The 22770-nt window shown below is 32.7% G+C and overlaps 2 protein-coding genes across 4 annotated transcripts in view; both read right to left on the minus strand.

Moving 5' to 3' along the window:
* The window catches only part of LOC105428980 (peroxisomal leader peptide-processing protease-like), a 173350-nt gene extending 152618 nt beyond the window's left edge, over window positions 1–20732 (minus strand). Inside the window, exon 1 of the mRNA XM_089084775.1 lies at window positions 20715–20732. The gene's annotated coding sequence lies outside the window, so the exon portion shown is untranslated. The remainder of the gene's footprint in view (window positions 1–20714) is intronic.
* LOC105428849 (uncharacterized) overlaps window positions 1–20736 on the minus strand; it is a 94490-nt gene extending 73754 nt beyond the window's left edge. Inside the window, exon 1 of one of the 3 annotated variants that reach the window (XM_089084784.1) lies at window positions 20715–20736. The gene's annotated coding sequence lies outside the window, so the exon portion shown is untranslated. Of the gene's footprint in view, window positions 1–5643; window positions 5892–5952; window positions 6211–20714 lie in introns of those variants that run through there. The other 2 variants (XM_011641400.3, XM_011641403.3) reach the window with 2 other exon arrangements.
* Between the last annotated feature and the right edge of the window lie 2034 nt (window positions 20737–22770).

Below are 22770 nucleotides of genomic sequence, written 5' to 3' on the forward strand. Positions count from 1 at the left end.
CTCTCTCTTCCCTCCTCCCTCTCTTTCCTCCCCGGTCGTTCCCTCTCTCTCTTTCCCTCGAATCCGAAAAGCCGACGTCTTTGCGATCGCTTGGACATTCTTTCGCGTAGAAGTTTACGTTCCTGAGATTGCGCATTCCTCTTAGGATGCTGGCGAACAGCGTTTCGCACTTTCGTAAGCTATTCATGAGTTAAAAAGCACAGTCTCTCGAATATGACGAATATCTTAATGATGCGCGATAAAATTTATTTTAAAATTAATTTTCGTTTTGTTTGCGAAAGATTATACGAAATGTAATAGAATAAAATCTATTTTAAATTTGTAAAATTGTGAATTCAATGAATTTGTACAAAGCGGAAAATTACTCACAAAAATCTCAGAGATAATCTTGTCCAATTCCATTTTAATTTATATCTAGTTTTTATAATAAATGCGTTTTTTTCACTTCGTCTTTCAGACAATTTGTTACTGTTGAATCGTATCTGCACAAGCCCTCTTTTCTCTGTCTGTTTTTTTGTCTCTCAAATGTATCTTCCTTCTCGGGAAGGGATGATACTGATGTTAATTGGTCACGGCATTTTCCCGAGAAATAGTCTTGGATGAGCTTTGCGCTCTTGCCGCAAATGGTATTCTCCAATTGACGGCACGAGCCAGCATATTTTCAGTCTCGAAAAATTACCTTAAGCATCAACTAAGCTGACTGTACGTCTCTTGAGAAAATCTGACATTGAATTGCTGCGACAATAATAATTCATAATTAATTCTCCAATTAAATGTTTTGCATTTATGTCTTCAAAATTGGCTAAAACACGCATTTACTTTTACAAAAAGAGATTGTTAATTATGAATTCTAAAAGTGCAAAAGTCTTTTAGAGTTTATTACAGAAAGAAGTAAAAAAAAGTCGTAAATAAAAATTACATTTTTCTGTAAATGCATAAAATAAATAAATAGAAATAAGATATGGAATATATTTACGTATTTTTTTAATTACACTATTGCAAATTTATTTGAGAAAATTTATTTGTGTTAAATATCTTATTAAGTGAATTATTCTGGATTTTCGATTTCGATGCGCGATGTGACGACGAAAAATATAAAATCTCAGTCTAGTCCAGTGCATAAAATACTCTGCTCACGTACTACGTCCTGCACCGGCTTCTTCCGGACGTTAAGGCACGCGTCTTTTAAAATGTAGGTGACGTCGTAGCTCATATACTTATTTCGTTTAAACGGGACTGGACTTTCTCTCTAGGATATCGTTACGAATTTATTTCCCGTGCTCGATGTCACGTATCCCCGCATGATGAATATCGTAGTAAAATCTCATTTATTATCAATCTTTGTTATTATTAAATATGTATTTTAAAAACTCTTCTTTATAGCTCGTTATAATATTAGACATCATAGAAACGATATTTTCCTTCTTGGACAATAAATTTTGTTAAAAGTATAAATTAAAAATGTGTGTGTGTGTGTGTGTGTGTGTGTGTGTGTGTGTATATATATAATAAAATATATATATATAATAAAAAATAAATTGCTTTTTTTCTGGTTTCATTATTTCATTTTTTAACATAGTTAATTTATTGAATTCAAAGAAATTAATTTCTAACATTTTTGTATTTGCTGCATTATATATACTTTCAACGCCGAATTTAGATTTATTTCTCACTTATTTATCGGCACCTTCTGCTGAATAATCAAGAGGTGTGAGACTAATTAAGTTGCAGAATGTTTGGCATGCGTGCATGTTAAAGACTTGACCTGATGCACCATCCGGAATTTTCAGGATGCATCAAGTGATGTGTCGTCGATTCGATTTGTTCGATCGTATCATAGAATGCTTGTTGAATACTCAAAACAGAAACTTAATACTATCGTACATTCATGGACTTCAACATCTTGTTGTACGACGGTGTAGAATCACTTTTGAACATCTGAGCATTTCAAGTTAACAAAAGACTACATTCTATGTGGAAATAGAGAATACAAATATAGATGAAATATAGATAGAGATAATACTATGCGAGGAAAGCAATAATTTTGAGATTGAATCAAAGAAATTTTCTTTGATTTTCTTCTCAAAATTAATATGACAAAGATAAGTTAAATAAATGAAGTAGGTTGAACTGAATACATTTTTGGCTGACAGCGCGTTGACTTGTTCTACTGAAACTTTTAGAAATATCAAGAACTTCGCAAGTCGGGAAGAAATCTTTCGTAGGCATATCATTTAAATTTTTATTAATTATTTCAACTTTAAATAAAAGTATGTATTTAGTATTAATTTTAAAATACTCTAATGTAAACTATTTCTTTATATATCAAATATATTGATAAATATAATGTAAATTAATATAGATATAAAATTTCATAATGCCTAATAACTTGATATCAAATTCTATAAATTTATTTAGAAGGTACTGCGATTTAGAAGGTACTGCGATTAGATTAAATCTTAAGTAAAGTGCTTTCATAAGCTTCCCCTTTGTTTCGCAAAATGGAGAAAATTACTTGCATCACTGATTCGCCCTTTGGCTCACATTAACGAAACGTATTTATGGAGAACGGCGACGCCAGCCCTCCAGGGCTGCGGCTCATTTAACCCATAAGTATGTTTAGTCGATGTTCTCGTGGTTCGATGTACTCGGAGGATTTACTCGTTGGACGACGCTCGCGACAATTATCATAAATACTGAAAGGCGCGAGACTCTGTTTCTTGAGCTAATAACCGTTATCGTTCATGCGTTACCGTAATATTAATATTCATATCAAGCACGACTTTTATAGAGAGCGAAAAATATGGCCATAGCGTTACGGCGAAACTTTACGCATAGTTCTTTAATATTGTTATCAATGTAATCGATTTATATCCGAACGCGTTTTTAAAACGGTGACAAAGCACAACTCTCGCACAACATTTAGTCAGCGACAAATCGCGGCCTGACACGCGAAAACTAAAAGCTGTAGCGTGTGTTTTCATATGAAATGGCCAGCAGTTTCATCGGGGAATCTTGTCTTGCGAATTTTAACTAAAGTTCACGATGAGTTCACGAATAGCGCAAATGAACGAAGTTGTATTCGGGTGACGGATAACGATGATGAATGAATCTGCATGTTTCAGTACAAAATAAGGCTCTTCATCCCTAGTAAAGTTTTGCCTGAATAACGTTCTCAATCGGCAATAATCTCCCCCTTGAGTGAAGTGCTTGCAAGATGATATCGTTCTTTACTAGAAAATAATCTATCTTGGAATAATCTTTCATACGATAGCAGTAGTAAAGCAGTCCGGTAATATTTTCTTACGAGCGGTAATGCAAAGCGATGTCCAATATGAAAAACGAAGCTAAGTAGATTTTAAATAAAATTTTAAATGAAATCTTTATCGCCACGACAAGTGTATAAATTTCAGTACTATCACAGAAGTAATTATGTCCCAGAGATAAGTCTTTTATTACCGCGCACGTATTAAAAGATTTCTTCGCATCGATTTCATTTAACTATGAATCTAGATTGAAACAGATTTCAAACATATTTTCCTTTTAAATATAAAAACTGATCCATGTGATCCATATAAAAAAATATCAAAATATTAAACGCTAATTTAAGTATTTAACAATATTTCAATTTGAATAATTTCTACCTATTTTACTCATATCATATTCATTCGCCAACAAAAAATTATATCATACATAAATATAATTATTTAAAAATATATAAGTTATATTCAAATTATGTCATATTATTGCAAACTAACGCATTCTTCTATCGTGAAATTGTACTATCTGAATGCTATTTTTCTGGGACGATCGATATTAGCTCCTGTTCCAATAAAAATTATCGCCACTCGAGTAACTATTATTACGTAAGTGCTCTCGCGTCGAATGCAATGCTCGTCGGCGCTATTGAATGATCGCCAGGAGGGAAAAGCGCGAGTGCTCGCGTTTCAAAGTTTCTCGCGGAAAGATCTCATAAAAAATAATCGGAACACGTTCGTTCGACTGATATTCTGCGGAAACGTGTCTTTTAGAGAGCCGACCCAGAGCTTTTATTAAAGATCGCTAGAACTTTTATTAGAGACAGCTAGAATTACGCACGGCTCGCGAGCATAGTCAATATTTCTCTGAATATTGCAAGAAAGATAGGAAGAGAAAAAAATGTGAAATATTTTTTCCCTTTTTTTTTTGTTACATTAATCATCTTCCAAATAATTATTACGACTCCGCGTTATGTCAGTTAGTTGATCGCGTATAAATAATTGTCATACATTGAGTAATCCAAGAATCGATCTTAATTTTTATTTTAATTTGATAAGATGTACTGATCACTTGGAACTTGATCTTTCTCATTAAAGTCGAGCATTGAATTATGAAAAATTAATATTCCTCCCGTGAACCATGCAAGTTCTTTAAAGCATGAAAAAGAAATTCAAAGTTTCGTTGCTAAAATATTCAAAACTTGCAAAGTACGAACAATGTCGGAATTCTCCCTTTGAAAGAAAATTGATTTCAAATTTTTTTAGGAATCTGTCATGGAGATTAACCTCAGCGATTCCGGCGCACACAGACAGTATGTGTGACAATATCGGCACGCTGCCAAATATTCCTGACGAGAAATTCAATTTCCCTTGAAAGAGGCATAGAATTTTCAAAGAAAATGCTGTCACAGTTCATCGATATTTCAACAGTATTATTCCACCTATATGAAATATTAACATTTTATTGCAACTTTATTACATTTTTGTGCAACTTTATATAATTGTGAATTCTACTCCAATCTCTGCTGATTTTATAATTTTTCTATTGACAAACAGATTAAACCGCAAAGTAATAATATTTCCATTGTAAATCACGTTTTACAAATATCAGAATATCATTATGATATGGTTAATGAATGTGAAAATATTCGTGAAATTCATTATAATCTCTTCGACAAAGCTTTGTATTCTGTCTGGATCACTTCGAGTGAAAAACTCATCACAAGATTCTGAATTTCCACAAATATTATTGGAGACAATGCTTAATATTTGAACAAACTTATTTTCGATTCATTCAAAGATGGAATTGATTTAATGATGTCGATGAATTATTTACTTTTCAGGAATGTGAAGTTAAATATGGCGTACTTATGTTCGGTTGTCTTACGCACGGACGATTTTATGAGAATTACGTGTTTCTTCTCAAACTATGGCAATTTTACAGCGCTATTTATGTCACAAAATAATTAATGGTTTCGTTAACTTGGCAGCGAATAAAAATTAATACACATAAAACCTTTGTTTTCCTTTGTTTATGAAACGTAATATTTCTAAGTCAATCAAAGTCTCTTTAAGTATTAAAATTAATATAGTTATAATCCTTTCATAATTTCATACTTAAAAATCATTGGCTCTTTTGATTTAAATAATTTCTAGAAATTTAAGAAAATGAATTGAAATTTATTGCTTCAAGTAATTTAAATATAGGTTACCATTCTTGATTATTAAAATTATCGTTAGAATTTATGAATGTTATATATGTAACCATCAATGATTTGCCGATGTCTCTGTAACCATTCACAAAAGAGATAAAACAATCGACTTTTTGCCGCAAATCGAAACAGCGGGGACTTGGTCGAGCGATTTAACGAGGGGTGAAACTTACAAATGTTCATTAATTGCCGCGGTCAACTGAATCGATCGATTACAATTGATCACCATCAATTATCCAGCTGATTACAACACCGTTGTGCGACGATAAAGCGCAGGACGTCGCAGTAGTGCGACGCAACAGGATACCTAACGCGGAGTGCAGTTTTTCCGTCGCGGGAAAATGCAACCTTCACTTGGTGAATCGCTCGAACGAGATACGAGCCGCGATAGTTGCTCGTTCCGAGCACCTCCGAGCGCCCGTTAAATCCTCAGGAGAGATCCGAGGGGGTACCGCGGGAGAAAGATGGTTGATAACGCGTACCTGTTACGCCGTCGTGGTCGCGCCTTCGGTGTCGCGTAAATTTTTCTGCGGTGACGGCCGTACGTCGTGATATATCCTGCTGGATAACGAGTTACGAGTGGAGGGCCTCCCAGTCCTCCTGGTCCTTTCCTTCGCGTCGCGTCGTGTCGAATCACACCTGAACCGGATGCGAACGATAATAACGCGCGCCAACAAAATCGACGGACGCGTAAGGCTCGCGTCGCGACGCCGCTCTGACGATCGTCGGCGTCGACCCGGCCGCAGCAGGCTACCTCGCACCTCTCTCTCTCTCTCTCTCTCTCCTGGTACCCCACCACCCCCGGCTGCGTGGTCCGGCGCGCAAGCGTGGCCGCAGGTGCGGGGGAGCGCGCGCTTCCCTACGGACACCTCAAAGCACCTTGCGAGCAAGGCAGGTACCCGTTTATACGTAGGTGCCATGACCTCGGATGTCGCAGGCAGGCAGCCCGCTCCTGGGTCAGATGGCTCGTCCGACCCCGCGGTGTCTTTCACCTCCTTCGTCGCAAAAGTTTCACGCGATTTCGGCGAAATGAGGAAATTATGGATAATAAATAATTGGAACGACTAGACATTACATAAGATAAGAGAAATTACATAAGATCATTGGAGAATATTATATATTATAGAGGAAATATATTATTTAGAAATTCATAATACAATAAATTAAAATCAATAAAATATCTAGTTTTTAAGACACAGAAAGCTATTTTATGCATAAAATATCTTAAAATCTTCAGATGCCTTTTTAGCGACGACGAATTTTACAGTCAAATCAAAGTTGATTCTTTTCTTAGCAAGAATTTAGAAAAAATTTATATTAATATATATATATATATAATTTTAATTTGAGGTTTAATTACAAAAAGCCAAAATTGAAAAGATGTAGTAAATAACATTTATCTCGAAAATGATATAAACTTGCACAAATGTAGAAAATGTTAATTTTAACAAATTACGATATACAGATTTAATTTAAATAATTTTGCCTGATATTATCTGTTCAAACAGAACCATTTTAATGTTGGTATATTATTATACAGAATATTTTACGCTCATATTTAAAATATTATAATTGTTCAATTAAAATAAATTACGCTAATTTAGCCAAATTGTACCTATAATTTGTTAAAACTTACATTTGCCATATTTGCTAAAATTTATACCCTTTCAAGGTGAACACCTATTCACTAAAGGAAAATAAAAATAATCCGATGCAAGGGGAGGATCTGGTATCGCGCGACGACGTCTCGATTTATTTTCCACGCAGAGACCTTTTGTAAAAATATAAATAGACTGAAAGTCAACTACTGCGCGCAGAGGAGATTGTACATACCGGACATTGAGATTTATACGTACGAATGACACTTTCACCCATTTGTGCGTAGGTGTGCATCCCGTATGTTTTTTCGTCCCACGCACTTCGTATTGTTGACGTGAGTCGCGTGGGAACGAGAAACAACACAATTTCCGCTTTTCCCCAATTTTACCACTGAAATCCACTAGTCCTGCGAAAGGTGACGCGTCGTGAAATTGTTACAAAAGTGTGAATTGTCTCGTCAAAAAAATCAGTTCGCGTTTGTGAGCATTGGAGTATTTTTGTAAAAGTCTCTCTTCACGCTCGATCTTTTATTTCGTTATCGAATCCCCTTTTTTGATGATTTTCATTCAGAATTGAATTCGAATAATATATAATATATAAATGTCTATCTAAAGTTAATTATTAAAAATTTGTGTAAAAAAAATTTGTGTTTTTCAAGATTAATTCGATATTAATTTGCGCGAGTACTTTACGAGAGTAAAGTTTGAATCGTTGTTTTCGCGAGTCTTCGGATTATCTGCTAGAACAGGTAAACTAATAAGGTGTTAGTTCAATAACTCTCATTATTGGTACTTATTTGGAAAATTACTTCAGTAACTATTGGCGCATTTTCGAGTCATGGGAGTTCGAGTCATAATTACTGTTAAACCGGGTACACGATGCTTTTACTATAATTATTCGTCAGAGAGTTACTCGTCAACCGTAAAACATCTCAGATAAGCGATAATTTTGAACAATTATTCGTTCACATTATGTGATGTACTAATGAAATCCCATCGTAATGAAATCGTGTTAGGTAGTCGAGGGCAAAGTAGATAAAGACGACCTTTTGCCACGCGCGGTTCCCTTGGATTTGTACGGTTAAAGTGGATTTCCCGGACACGCCGTTCGCCCGAGTATCTTTTTGGGGTCGGCAGGATTCCCGCAAATGTTGTTATAGAGAGAGAGAGAGAGAGAGGGTTGGCAGAAAATTGGGAAGTGGATTTGCCACGATGCTTGTAACTTTTGTTCATGATTGATACAGTCGGTATCGGCCGATTATCTTATTCGCCCACGAAAGTCTATTAACGCGATCAAAGCTGTCCTACTTACGACAAAGTATGAAAGGAAAGATCGTGTTTTCAAAATGAAACTACTTTCCAACTTCAATATATCGCGAATCTTATGATGTTGATCTCTCGCCTTGAAGAGTGAGAATTCCCATTAATGTAAAATATTTGCGTTATTTTACAAGGTACATTTAAATGGAGATGTTCCAGAGAAGATTTCTGGCACGATTCCACTGTAAAAAATACCACGCAGACTTAAGAGCATTTTTGGCACATTTAGTGACAGCATGATAATTTACATTTTATTCATAATCACGAAAAACCATCAAATATTCCTTAATTGAATGAAAATTTCGTCCAATTAAGGAATATTTATATCTCCTCTTGCAGTCATTGTTAAATCTTTATTAAAATATGATAAACAAATGTGTGTGATGTAATCATCTACATCATTAAATATATATGTTAAATGTAAAATGTTATGTGAAATATGTAAAGTCTGTAAATTGATTTGAAAATTTGAGAAATAAATAATTGAATTCATTTATCAATGATTCCGATAGCAGTCGTAACAATTCATAACGATAATTTATTTCAGATGGCGACTTAAAAAAAAAGTAAAAGTGGAGAAAGAAGTGTTTATTTAACTCATACGTAAAGTCACGTGTATATAGAGCAACAAATGAATTCTTTTTTTGCAGTTAACCATTATCGCGTATTTCTGTTGTAATGAATGTTCATTCTATGCGAAACATCTCTGGTATTTATTCTTCAAACGTCGCAACAAAATCAGAATGAAAAAAAGAGAGGAGACACGGACGACGCGAATTCGCAGCTGCACTTTCCACACGACAATGTTAGCAAATCCGACGATAAAGATAACATCGTGCATAGAAAGGCATTAGGCTTTATCCCCTTAGAGCCGTCAGGCTATACTGTTCGTCCTGTCATGTTTATCCTTAAGCAGCTTCTTTGGAGTACTCGCACCTAGTAAATCATTGCCAGAATGCGGAATTTGCTTGGGCGACATCCATCTCGAAACATTACTCCACATCCCTTATTTGTTGATACAAAACTATTAATCAAAATATGTACAATTCCTGTGAAATGTAATTTATAATTTTATATTAATTTCTTGACAAATCAAAAGCAAATTGAGATGTGCAAGAGAGAGAAAGAAAAAGAGCATTAATGTGACTATTAAAAATTAAAAGTGTATACAATGTTCTCCATTTCTGACATTTCGTTCCTTTAAATTTATTTAATCCGATACGTCACGTTGCTATAAATTTGTTTAACACGTATTAACATTTGTTTAAATGTTATATGAAATATTCTATCTACATTTCGTTTCACTATGCAAATATCACATTTATATAAACATATGCTTCAATTGTCCCAGAATAATCAGTAATTTCAATAATCCCTTTTTGTCATCATTATTATGCAAGCATAAAAAAAATATATTGTAATTGTAATTAAAGTACAATTAGTTACATTTCAAAGATTTGTATTATATACAAAATAAAACCAATGCCAATTATTTGTTTTAAAAATTGATTCTTAATTATAAAGATTAAATGTTAAAGAAGATTATCTCAAACGACTATTTTATATTTAATTGAAAAATCTTAAAACTTAATTTAAACAAGTCTCAATCTTATAAATAGTATCTAAACAATAGAACAATTTATTTATGTTATTAACAAGATTATATTATTAATAACATTATATTGCAATATTATTATCAGAAATTATTTCAAAATTATTAAATCAATAAAAAATACATTTAATTATTTAATTATCAAAGTCGATAAATAAAGATACTCTGCGGATGCTATAAAAATCAATTAATTATCAGAATAATTTTTTTATCATAAAGATATTTGATTATTGAGACATAAAAATTTAGGAATTCATTCAAGTGCCGTTAACATGAATTTCACACGAGATTTTATTGTGAACAAAATTCAATCATATATTTCGCAGAAATTTTCGCAAGTATCAAAGCTTCCTTCTTTTTATTTCGCAATTCCTACCGTCATTCTTTCGTATATTGGCTATCCAAGAATCACCGATTTTCTTTCAATGTTTATCGATTTCGAAGAATGTCACATGTAGTCCCGATCGTTAATATTCCTCCGGTCCCTCGGATATCGAAAAGAGGCTATTGTATCATTACATCGTCGTCCCTCGACGCGTGTTTCACGACTTCAATTCCGAGAAAATGACCAGATTTCTTTCACTATTAAAAATTCTCTCTCTCTCTTTCTTTCTCCCTGCTGATCAATTGAAACTTTAACTCCACTGTGAACTACCGCATATTATCATTTTACTAATATTCCGCTTCAGGAGATTTTATCTCATAAAAGTATATTTCTATAACTCTTTGCAAAAATACGAGAGCTTAATGAAAATTCAAGATGAACTTGTTGAAGCTGTGAAACTCTGAAATGCCTAATCTGCAAGAGATTAGAAGAGACATTGCAGCTTGACTTTATCGTCGAATATTTTTCCGTTCTTCTTTTTTTTTTTTATTTTGAACTCTCAAGTAAGAAAATACGTTAAGCGTTGTACATTTATTCTGATCACGCGTATCTTAAAAGGCATTTGCGATTTTCCGCTCTTCGAGGACGCGAGTTTCTACTTTCGTGTTCACGTCCCGATCTAACGTTTATGGCATACCGAAGGTTGATCGGAAAAAAGGAAAGAAATGACTTAATAGGCATTTTATCTTTTATGATGCTTTGTGAGAAGGTTTCATTATTTGCGATTTTATTACTCTTCGCAAATCTCCATCGTGCTTTTACGAGACCGGTCTTTCGAACTTAAATATTTATGTCTATGAGCGTAATTTTCATTTGGCATCACTTAAAGATCTCTTTCTATTCACTTTTAATGCTTTTAGCACCATTTAACATTATTATCATGAGTATTGTCCATTGGTTAGCTACTATATCAAAAATTGCTTCTAGAAAGCAATCTTCTAGAAGCAATTTTTAGGTTGTCTGCCTGTCTGCCGTCTCAAAGATTGTTGCTATTTGTGGGAAATGACCTGACATCCACTCTCTAGTGTCTAAATCTTTTCCCAATAATGGTACCGACAGCTTCACAATATTATATACTGATATATAAAAATTTTGAAAAATAATTTTCAAGAAACATAGTATATGCGAAACTTTTTAATAAATTATTTAATAAATCATTATTTTCATTAAATTTCTTTAACGGGAAATATAACAAAAATTTTTTAATAATTTATTATCTGATAATATTATTATTATATTATTAAATATATTTATTATAAAATTTATTATTATAAAATAACGGCCTTTCTTTATCTCCTTGAGAGAAGTTCAAAAATTTTTACGCATCGGTCTTTATATTCCTACTTAATAAAGTTTTCTAGAGTTTTTTATTGAAATAACTCTTTCTTAACAAGAAAATCGAAAAATCTTCTTCAATAATGTCGAATGTTCCAATATCTAAACTTCGTAACAATCGGATTAAAATTCTTTCGAAGACGAGCGTAACTACGTAACTTGTGAAAAATGTGGTCAAAATGAATGTTCACGTACTTTCACGAGATTTCACATTATTTCCTTTTTTTTTTCTTAATTCACATAACAGAATGGGGAAATACAAAACACAAGAAATTTAATGATGTTACTATTTGGTCGCACAATCAATCAAATTTAAAAAAGATCAAATATATCAAATATAAAATCAAATATAACCAATAATTATTTTAATTGCCAAATCTTATCGATTTTTAATGTCTTTTTCGAATATATAAAATATGCGAATATATAAAATCTCGTTATTGGTATAAAAATGATAAAATATCTAGGTTCATATGACGTAATCCCTCAAAATTATACGCGCAATCTTTCCGCGACAGTGCAAAGAAAGGGCGACGATGCAATTTTTTTTTATGTAAAGTAGTCACAAGTGCAAAAAAATTGATTGAAAGTAAGATCACCGGTTTTAAAATGCAAAGTCGCGACGATCGTATCGGAGAATCCGCGCCCTTCCGCAAGCTTCCGGAATCTTCTTTGCGAAGATGTTCATCTTGGCAAATTACAATTTTGTCTTTAAGGCTGACAAAAGAAAAGTATTATTTAAGAGACTTGAAAGAAAAAATTCTTAAATAAAAGCGGCGGACTTTCAGGCGAGTAATTGAATTTTTTCGCGGCGCAGCGAGCAGCATTGGGAACTAACATGGAATCTAAATTTTCCAGGCAATGAGATTAACTGGTTCACAAAACACAAGTCTATCTGTCTCATTTCTAAATCATAATCAAATGAGGACTGATAGGAAAATTAAAAAACAAATATACATAAATTATAAATGCAATGTTATAAATCTCCACGAAAGATTTATTCTCGCAAGTAGATGATTAAAACTAATTTAAAATTAATTAGACTCAAATAATTTTCAGAACAATCACAGACAGTGTGTTTGAGGAGTCTCGACGAAAGATGAAACTTTCAGGAGCGATGGTACCGTCGGAGCGTTTAACTTCCAAAATATAGCTCGACGAGTACTCCATTGTGCTTGAAAAATTTAAATGCGCCATTAAAAGTTCGGGATAAAATGCCAGATGGTAGCATGCTAATGTCATCGGGGCGTCCGATGTCTTCGTAAGAGAATCCTCGACGTAATTGCTGCCATTCATAGGCCACGTTTATAAGTTGTTACGCCTACTCGCTCGTTCCAACTTGTTCTTAATGTTTAAGCGAACTATCGACTTTCTCTTTTCTAAGACTTTCTCTAAAGCACATCGCTGTGTTATATTATCGTGGCTGATCATCATGGCTTTTCTTGAATGAAATGAAAGCACACGGGTCGTTTTATCAGTTTCTCGGAAATGAACTCTTCACTGTTATTTAGTATCGCCGACGAAGATAACAATAAGTATTTATAAATGTACGATTCTGTATTTTCTTATGTTAATGACATGATGATGTAAACTGAAGAAAATATAAAATACTTGAAATCTACAAATAACGTTGCAGAGAAATTCTCACATTAGAGAGAACATTTATTTATTAGGTTACCGAGTTGCGGATAATACCTACATACCTGATTAAATTTAATATCGATTGGATTTGAAATCATTAACATAAGCGTGCATTGACGATCACAATATTGATTCGCGATATATTTCAGTCCGTCATATATTTAACGATTATAATGCACAACTAAACGTTGTATTAGGCAATTAAAATTTAACATTCCTTTCACAGAACATAATTAAATTTGCATACGCTAGTAACTTCCTTTCATTGCCGTGTCCCAAATATCGCTTGAGAATAAAAGGGAATTTCGTGGATGAAAGAGAGGAAGACGAAAAAGGGATTTGTGCTTTAGGGTCAAGTGGCGTTTAGTTTCTGCAATCGCAATCGCAATCGTCACCGAATCATTCATAATCACGCGATTCCGTTTTAGCACAATGCAAGGATTAAGATTCAAAGCTAGTATCGTGTCTTGCAGACTGCCTGTTATTGTCACTGCAGCTTAATTGGATATTCTCAACTGAGACATCGCGGCCATTTGAGGGAACTAAACTGATTGATGGCCCTTAATCAACAAGCAAGAACAAGCTAATCATCCTTATTCTTGTCTACGACGCTGTGCGACTTAACAACGTTCTGACTTACATCTGTACAGTTCAGACTCCGTACAAGACAGAGGTTGCTTAATGTAATAGCATTACATTAGCAGCCACACGAAACGTGTACAAATGTAAGCTTAATAATATTAAACAGAGTTACGTTACTTAATTAAAAATTTTATATGCAGAAGAAGTTAATATCAATTATTATTTTGTACTCTACACAAATTCCAATACATTAATTTAATAAAAACTTATTATTATATATTAGCATATTTTCAAAAATCCAAGTTTTTCTCTAAATAAATAAGTAATCGAAGGTATGGAATCCGAGTGTGGGACGATCGAGCTAGAAAGTCATCATATTTTTCTCTTGTAACGCACAACCTATCTGTCGATTCCAGGCAGATTTTATACACCTGCTGCCTTAGCAAATTTATTGCTGAAACAACGCGTGTACGGTATATATATATATGTTTTTGGCTTGTCTACAAACCATAAAAATTCGTTTGTTCTCGTATTCCACAAGCAAGCGATTTCACGCTCACGAAATGTTTCATCATTTGAATTTTGGGCGCAGATCCAGCAGAAAAATATACAAAATACATACATACAAAAATAGCATTCAAAATACATAGTATTGTCGATACAAGACAAGTTAATAATGCAAAATAATACATAAAACAATACATAACAATACTGCGTTATAATTTAATAAATAATGTAATTTAAGCAGAATTTTTAAAATTAAAATTTCTTTTTAAAATTTTTAACTTATTAACGATATTTACAAGAATACAGAGATTGAGCAAAGCAACAATTTTTCTAAAACTACGCAGTATTTCGAAGAGAAAGATCTTGCGAATAATTTTGAATCACGTGGAAACCCGCAAAAGATATTACTCGTGGTAACTGCGAAGCGCAAACAAGTGGAACTTCGTTCCGTTCGAAGTAAAATCAAAGCCTTTCGTTGGTCATGTTCCGTCATTTGCTGCGGAAGTAACGGAGTTACAGTTTCCCTTTAACTTCGAAGCACTAGTTAACTCTCCGATACGAGAGGCCGTATGAAGATCCTCGAAGGAAATCTCAGATCTTCGTGGTGTCGAATAATTATAGAGATGTCTAGTGTCTGATATCAAATTAATATGAAATAACGTTATCAGTCAATACGCGAGTCTATTGTGACATATAATACAGCAGTTAACAGTTTTGATGAAAAAAAAAAAAAAAAGTACAGCGAGATTTATAATTGAATTTTTAATTAAAAATGCAGATTTAATTTCGGAATTTAATATTGAAGCTCGGATTCGATCTGTAAAATGTTTTCCGTCTTTTGCGTCAAGCATTTTCTTCCGGCTGGATGCGTCCAGCATTATTGATGAATCATACAAGACGTGCATGCAAAATGAATAACATGTATCCTGCCCGATGAAATCCGTTTTCGTAAGATCAAACGAACCACTATCATATATTGCCGTCTCTCGTACTCGGCGAAACAAAAGAGAGCCGTCATCGCGAGAGAGCAAACCGTTCATGCATATGTTATAAGCAAGTAGAAAATCCATACTACACGAACTTTTTTTTCTCCTTTTTTTTCTCCGTTTCCTTCCTCGAGTAGGCAAAGCCATCGCTGCCGTACCTTTTATTATTATCATGGAAAAAATTTAAATGCAGAAATAAAATCGTTAGTCAAATAAAAAAAATTTTCAATGATAATCAGAGAGATACTTTTATTTTTAACAATAATAAAGAAAAATTCGTTTGAAATTCTTCAGGTTTTAAATTCGATATATTTACTACATACTACTTTTCTATACAATTTTTCAAAATGGTCAATCGAATGATCAATTTCATGTCATATTATGTTATTTTATATGGTGACGGTACATAATGTCAATGGATTGACAAACGACCTGACATCATGGAAGAGCTGTGCTAACATATGCATGTGACATAGGCACAGTAAACATGAAAATGATTTTCTGAGTATTATCATGCGAAATTTTCTTGTATTCAAAATACTTTTTTTCGCAATATTATTGACTTGCATTTTTTTATTTGGATAAAAAATTATGATTTCTTTCTCGGCAATGTATTACATGTACCATAGGTTTGTTCGAGAAAAGGAAAGCACGAGCTTTTCCATTAAATTATATATATTAATATATTTTCTTTTGTTCACAATATTTGGTATAATTATTTGGAAGAGACTAATACTTATGTAACGTGCAATTAACATTATTTCAATTAAAAATTTCATATTCTTTAAAATATATTGTGTAATAAACAAGTTATAGATTTTATAAAGATAGACGTTCAGCATGTTTTAAATGAAAAACTACAGAGATGTCCCGGAATTTCGAATAAAGAACTGAAGGAAATATGATAACGAAAAGTCAAACGCATAAGCATTTGAATTCTCGAAGCTGCTCACCACAAAAATGACGTAACAAACGAAAGATTTCTTCCGCACTCTCAATATATTTTCTCTCTGAAAAATCTCGACTGTAGAGACTTTTCTATACATTGCTCACAAAATTTCAAGAATAACAATCTCTTGTCGATACAATACGATTTCTATAAAAATTTACTAAACTCTACACTCTTTCGCGTACGTTTAAATAAATGCAAATTGTCGAAATATAGTACGATGTAAAGTACGATTAATATAATATAGAGTATAATTTTTTTAATGTTTAATATACTTATATCTAATTTATCTTTTGTCACATTTCATATATTATAAAATATTATACCCTTCTTAAATTATCCAAGACAGTCTTATTTTGTAATTGTTTTAATAAACTATATTGTTTTTATCATTTCGTCATTACAAGGTAATATAATTTAATATAATTTCAAGTATTAATATACATTTGACATTTTCCGTTTCGAGTCTTTATTAAAATATATATAGATTTTATCAAGTAAAGGCAACACTTTTGTACGTTAACAGATGCAGAGATGGTGAATGGAATTTATTGAAATTTTCAGGACGCAATATGAGGCGCACATGTGTACACACATACGTTCAAGCCACATAAATAGAGGCGCCGAAGCGAAAGGGTACAATCCCTTTTGCTATAACGAAAATATGATTGCTCGTTTTACGAAGGCAGCCACAAATTTTCTCTCTACGCGGAAAAATTACATGCGCGCGGCGAACGATCGTAACACTATCAAAAAAATAAAAGAAAAGAGTAACAATAAACTCGTTTATTGTTGCTTTCAGTAACGCTGCGCAGTATTGAGAAACTATTCTCAACTACTTAAATATATCACGATCTCACGCGAAAGGCGGCATAATTTATCCGTTCGATAAGCACAAGCACTGAAAGTTGGGGTTCGATCGTCGTATAACGCGGTGCGAAGCTGTATCCGATTTCCGTCAAGTTTTAATTGATTCCAGGGCGGAGCGAGCTAAACAAGATTAAAATAAAGCGTCACGGTCGGAAAGACCGGCGATATACCATGTAATTAACGCACCTAATCGCTCGATTTATTATTAAATCGGCGCTTTGAGCAACATTGTTGTTCCTCGAAGTTTTAAATTATTGGACTTGCCAACTTTTAACGATCTGCGCAACTTTTGATAAAATATTCTATTAATTGCTTCCTACTTCATTCGTGAATCCCCATGACGCGTCTATGCGCACAATCTTTTTTCACGTAAATATTTCAAAGCATTTTTCTTTTACTAAAATTAATAAAAAAGTATTAAATGTATATAAAATTCATTTCATTTCATTTAAAAACCAATTAATGTAAAAAACAATTAAATTTCTATTTTATTTTATTTTAAAGTTTATTTTTATTTTAAATTTATTATTTTTGCTATTCCATATTATGCAATAGTTACAATCTCAGACGGTCGCAAAATGAAACAAACAAAATATTAAACTTTTTAATTTTTTCAAATTTCTGCGAAATAAAACTCTGATTCCAAAAAATAAATTTTTAATAATTCTCGGTACGTTTTATAAAATGTTGAAATAATTCGCAATTTTTTTTACACGTTCAAGCGGTTTATGATTAAGAAATGGAACTGATTGTCGACATGGCGAAATGTATGGCGGCATATGTAAATTATTCATGTTTAATAGAGTATCGTGTCAGTAGAGACTTCTCCGTACGTGTAACTAATTCATTACTCTCAATCCCCTAATGAGATTACTCAGGGTAATCCATGCGCGGTAATGTACAACTAATTTCACTGGTATAAATGCGGAATGCGCGAGGGGAATGTCTCTAACGTATTCTTAATCATAATTCTTTCTTAATGAATCAAACTGAGCTTGAATATATTCAAATATTGCGACCAAGATTTTAAGTCTTCAATAATAACACACTAATAAATTATTAAGGCAAAGCAAAAGCTTTGCAATGAGAAACCGTCGTTTCTCGAAAATTTCAATTATTAATTTATTCTATTAATTTATTCATCACTAAGTTGAAAATTAACCTAGTGTTCCTCCAAAATTCAAATGTATCTTCACGTATTCCAAGTTAGCAATGCACGAATATATTATAACTTGTAATCCTATTCGACGAAAATTTATTTTGCGCGGTAAATTATTTTCACGGTTAGATTAATTCGCAAAACTTTTATTACCCAAAACCCTCCCGTGTTCTAGACTGGGAATAAAATTTATATATACAAGTTATCAACTTCTCAACCGCATCGTGGTTTCTCGCAGATGAAATAAAGTGTGGTGGCTGTAAAATAAAATACGACGCGATGTAAAATTACTCTCTCGTAATGGGTAACGCACTTTTCCCCATTCGATGTGAAAAAAAGACTACGATTTCTCCCGTGGGTGCGTCGCAAAAATGTCTCATTGCACTTCGCAACGATATTAATCAACATGCGAATGCAAATCGAGCTGCGACTTCATTTCCGCGGACCGCGTATCTGTACGCGTCTACATGCAAAACGCATTTCCGTGCGTGCCTACGTCACATCAGCAAATATATACGGTGCCGACCGCAAATCAGAGTGATGCACAATGATTAAACTATCACAAAGCTTCGCTGATGATAATCTTTATTTACATTCCGATACCAATAATCGAGGAAATGAATAATCCATCTCTTAAATACATGAATTCATACACGAGATGTAATAAGAGAAAAATTAATAATTCTAAAAGGGACACAGATTTGTTCGTCGAATGTACGATCATTACTTAACTTTTTGCATTATGAAAATAAAATTCTGAAATGTAATGCGCAAGTAAAAGTTTAATTAAAAAATTAAATCAAATTCAATCTTTCTTAATTCTCTGAAGTAAGTTAATAGCATTTCCTGGAAATATGCAATACTCTGATGGCAAGAGTAATATTAATTGAATTTAAACAAACTTGATTTAAACTATTGCTAGAAATTTATAACATGACATTTCTTTTATCGGAAATACCAGTACTTCTGAGGAAGCACAAGTAACTCAAGGAAACTAAAACAACTCTATCTCGGATGTACAAAACAACGGGTTATCACTAACGTGAAACCAGGCACGCGCACGTCATTTACACGTCCACCGCATTTTCGAAACAGCGACGGAATGTGGCTTAATTAACCTGTCAGCGAGCGCAGTGTCTATGGTCCATGCAGACTTTAGACGCTTTTGAAATCCGACGTGACAATGTGTATGAGTGCACTTCACGAGTTATTAATAACATGCTCATACAGAAATATATTTCAAATATTTTGCAATTTTCATTAATTAAATATAAAATAAACTTTTAATTAATAAACGTTATGAATACAGAAAACATATCTATATAAATTTCGCTTGAAACTCGATTATGTTGATTTTTTTATCACATCTCTATTCTTTTATTTATATTTATATATTATGTAATCTATAAACTATTTTTATTTTTTTTTTCGTTTACAATTTATATTCTAATAATTAATAAATAAATACTTCAATAATTTATATTAATATATAGTATTAATATGATATAATTATATTAGATATATATTAATATTATCCAGTGTTTAAATATTAAATATTGATTTTTTTGTAAAATTAAATTTAAAATATAAATAAATTTATTAAATTATTTATCGATTATTGCAAAATAATTTATAGTTATTGTTACAGTAAAAACATTTTTTTATTCTACGTTAAAATGTTTATTGAATTGAACACATTTCACGTTATTTTGTTTCAAATGAATCAATTTAAATGTTTATTATCAATAAACATGAATGGACTATAAAAGATTAATGCATTATAGATTAAATACAATTGATCATTATTAATTCGTCTTTTCATTAAATTATATACAACAAAATAAATCAACTCAGATAATAATGTTTTAATTATATAATAAACGTTATTTTAAAAACTTTATGTATATTCTAATTCACAAAATAAACATTGAATAACAATTACAAATAATGGCACTAATCCTAACCCATCCATTTCAAAGCATATATGCACCGTGATAGATTTATAAGATATTATTTTATATACAATATCCTTTTATTTTCTTTCTTAATATAAATTTATAATTTTTTGATATAAATATAATCATAGATATAAATAATGCGTTTAATGTTATGTCAGTTTAAGAAATTATAAGTAACATAAAATATTTCATCACATGTATTTTTCTTGCATATTTTAATACAGATTTCAATTTTTTGTATTAATAATTTTTGAAAAAAATATATTATTATTATATTACCTCATATAATATTCTTATAAATCCATCATCAAAATTAAAATAAAAAATAATTTTAGTACTCACGGTACGATGCGCAGCAGCGGAGTTGTAGTTAATGTTAATCTGTAAAACACAAATAATCCAAATTAAATCAATGCTTAAAATACATGAAATAAAAAAAATTATTGCGCATATTAAATTTTTAATTCTTTAAACGAATATTCATAAAAGAATTTATTGCTTTTGAAGAATTTATCACTTTTTTAAAATATTCTTATCTAAATACGAATTTTATAAAATTTAATAAAAAATATAATTTCTACGTAAATAATTGACAAAAATATAAATTTTGAACACACACAGGTTGAAATATTTTCTGTTAAAATTATTGTACTTATCATATTAAATGTTTTTTTTAAATATACATAGATATCTCAAAATAAAATCTAAAATATTTTACACGTTGTATATTATATTTTACACATTGTATATTATATATAATACAAAAAGTTGCACGAAATATATGCAATTGTATGCATCGCAGAGATAAATAATTAATTTTACAACTAATTAATTAACAAGGAATATAGATAAATATTATATTTACCCTTGGTTGCTCCGCCGGCGTCTGATGCCACCCCGGGCCCCCTCCTCCTCTCAGGCTCCCCCGTCGTTGATTCCTTGAGGCACACACTCTCGTCATCACTTCACTCGCGCAAACATAATTACGATCACGTAATGAATTATCAAGCGACGAAGATGCGGTTTTTAAGCGACATTCACCGATATTTACGACGCGCACTTTGTTACATCGCGACGGACGTAATAACACGAGAAATGTATAATTGCACGAAGCCGCGATCCGCGACGCGTCATCTCGCCGATCGAGACGAATCCAAAATGGCGAACGTATTCGTAAATCGCGCGGCCAACTTCATGCGCTACCCGACGCGCAGCGATGCTGTACTACGTACACTTTTCGCACTTGCAATAATAAATCGTTTTTTTTTTTTTTTTTTCTTAGGACAATTAAACCCTGCGCACGATGGAGGAAATATTAATAATAGAAATAGATATTGAATTTTGAAAATAAAAGTTATTTGTACCCATTGTACATACATTTAAATCTTTATTTCTAATTTTTATTTCTACAATTCAATGTTTATTCCTATCCCTACTATCCCTTTCCTTCATTGTGCGCAGAGTCTTACTGAAATGTATTGGAACGCGAATAATACGCAAGTTGAAATTGAAGCTCGTTGAAAATGCTCATGCATATTCTAGAATATGATCGTCGCGCACGACGGCGGATTCTAAAAGTAAATATTAATGGAATATGTATCTCAACTCACGCACAAATTCATGTTATGTGATCATCAATTATACGTATCGATATACGATGTTGATTACGACTATACTTACTATTAAATGCGTCGCGACGCCATTTGACTCGAAACCGATCGGATCCGCGTTCGCGATGTTAATGACCGAAAATTCAAGTAACAGCAACTTCATTGTGAACGCGACGCAGCGCAACGCGAGTCAATTTAATGACTAATTGAGACGCAAAATGAGTCATCCGAAAACACATATGTATTGATATCGGCGAAAAGTTCGTCGAAGCGCGATATTAAATTCCTTCGAATTTACATCTATTTGAGGAAATAATCGTCTATAAGTACGAAATAAAAAGTAATATTTTACAACCTCCGCTCTTTTTGATTTCCGTTCCGCGTGAACGAGACGCGCGAAATACCTATTCCATCGTCGAAAGACTCGAGTCGTTTATCGTGAATGAAATAATCGCAACGGTTATTTTCTTTATTGTAGAGACGCAACGATACGTGTTGTCGCGTCCGCGTTCCAAAGAGTAATGCGAGGTCGAACACTCACACCTCGTCGCTTGCCGGCTCGCGAAAAGTAAACAGCCACGCGCGCGCGGCAATGTATACAATAGCGCGCTACACGAAGATAAACACGCCAGTGACTCATCGACTCATCGTCGGTATGTAATTTGTAACGTATCACAATATTAACTGAATATCTCGTTTTAAAATGGCTTTCGGAAAGATAGATATCCAGCGCGCATCTTACGCTTCGTTTTCTACATCTGTTATAATCGTCCATCGAGATACGCGTA

Source organism: Pogonomyrmex barbatus, unplaced genomic scaffold, assembly GCF_055798465.1.
Source record: "Pogonomyrmex barbatus isolate J1 unplaced genomic scaffold, ASM5579846v1 scaffold9, whole genome shotgun sequence".
Classification (NCBI taxonomy): domain Eukaryota; kingdom Metazoa; phylum Arthropoda; class Insecta; order Hymenoptera; family Formicidae; genus Pogonomyrmex; species Pogonomyrmex barbatus.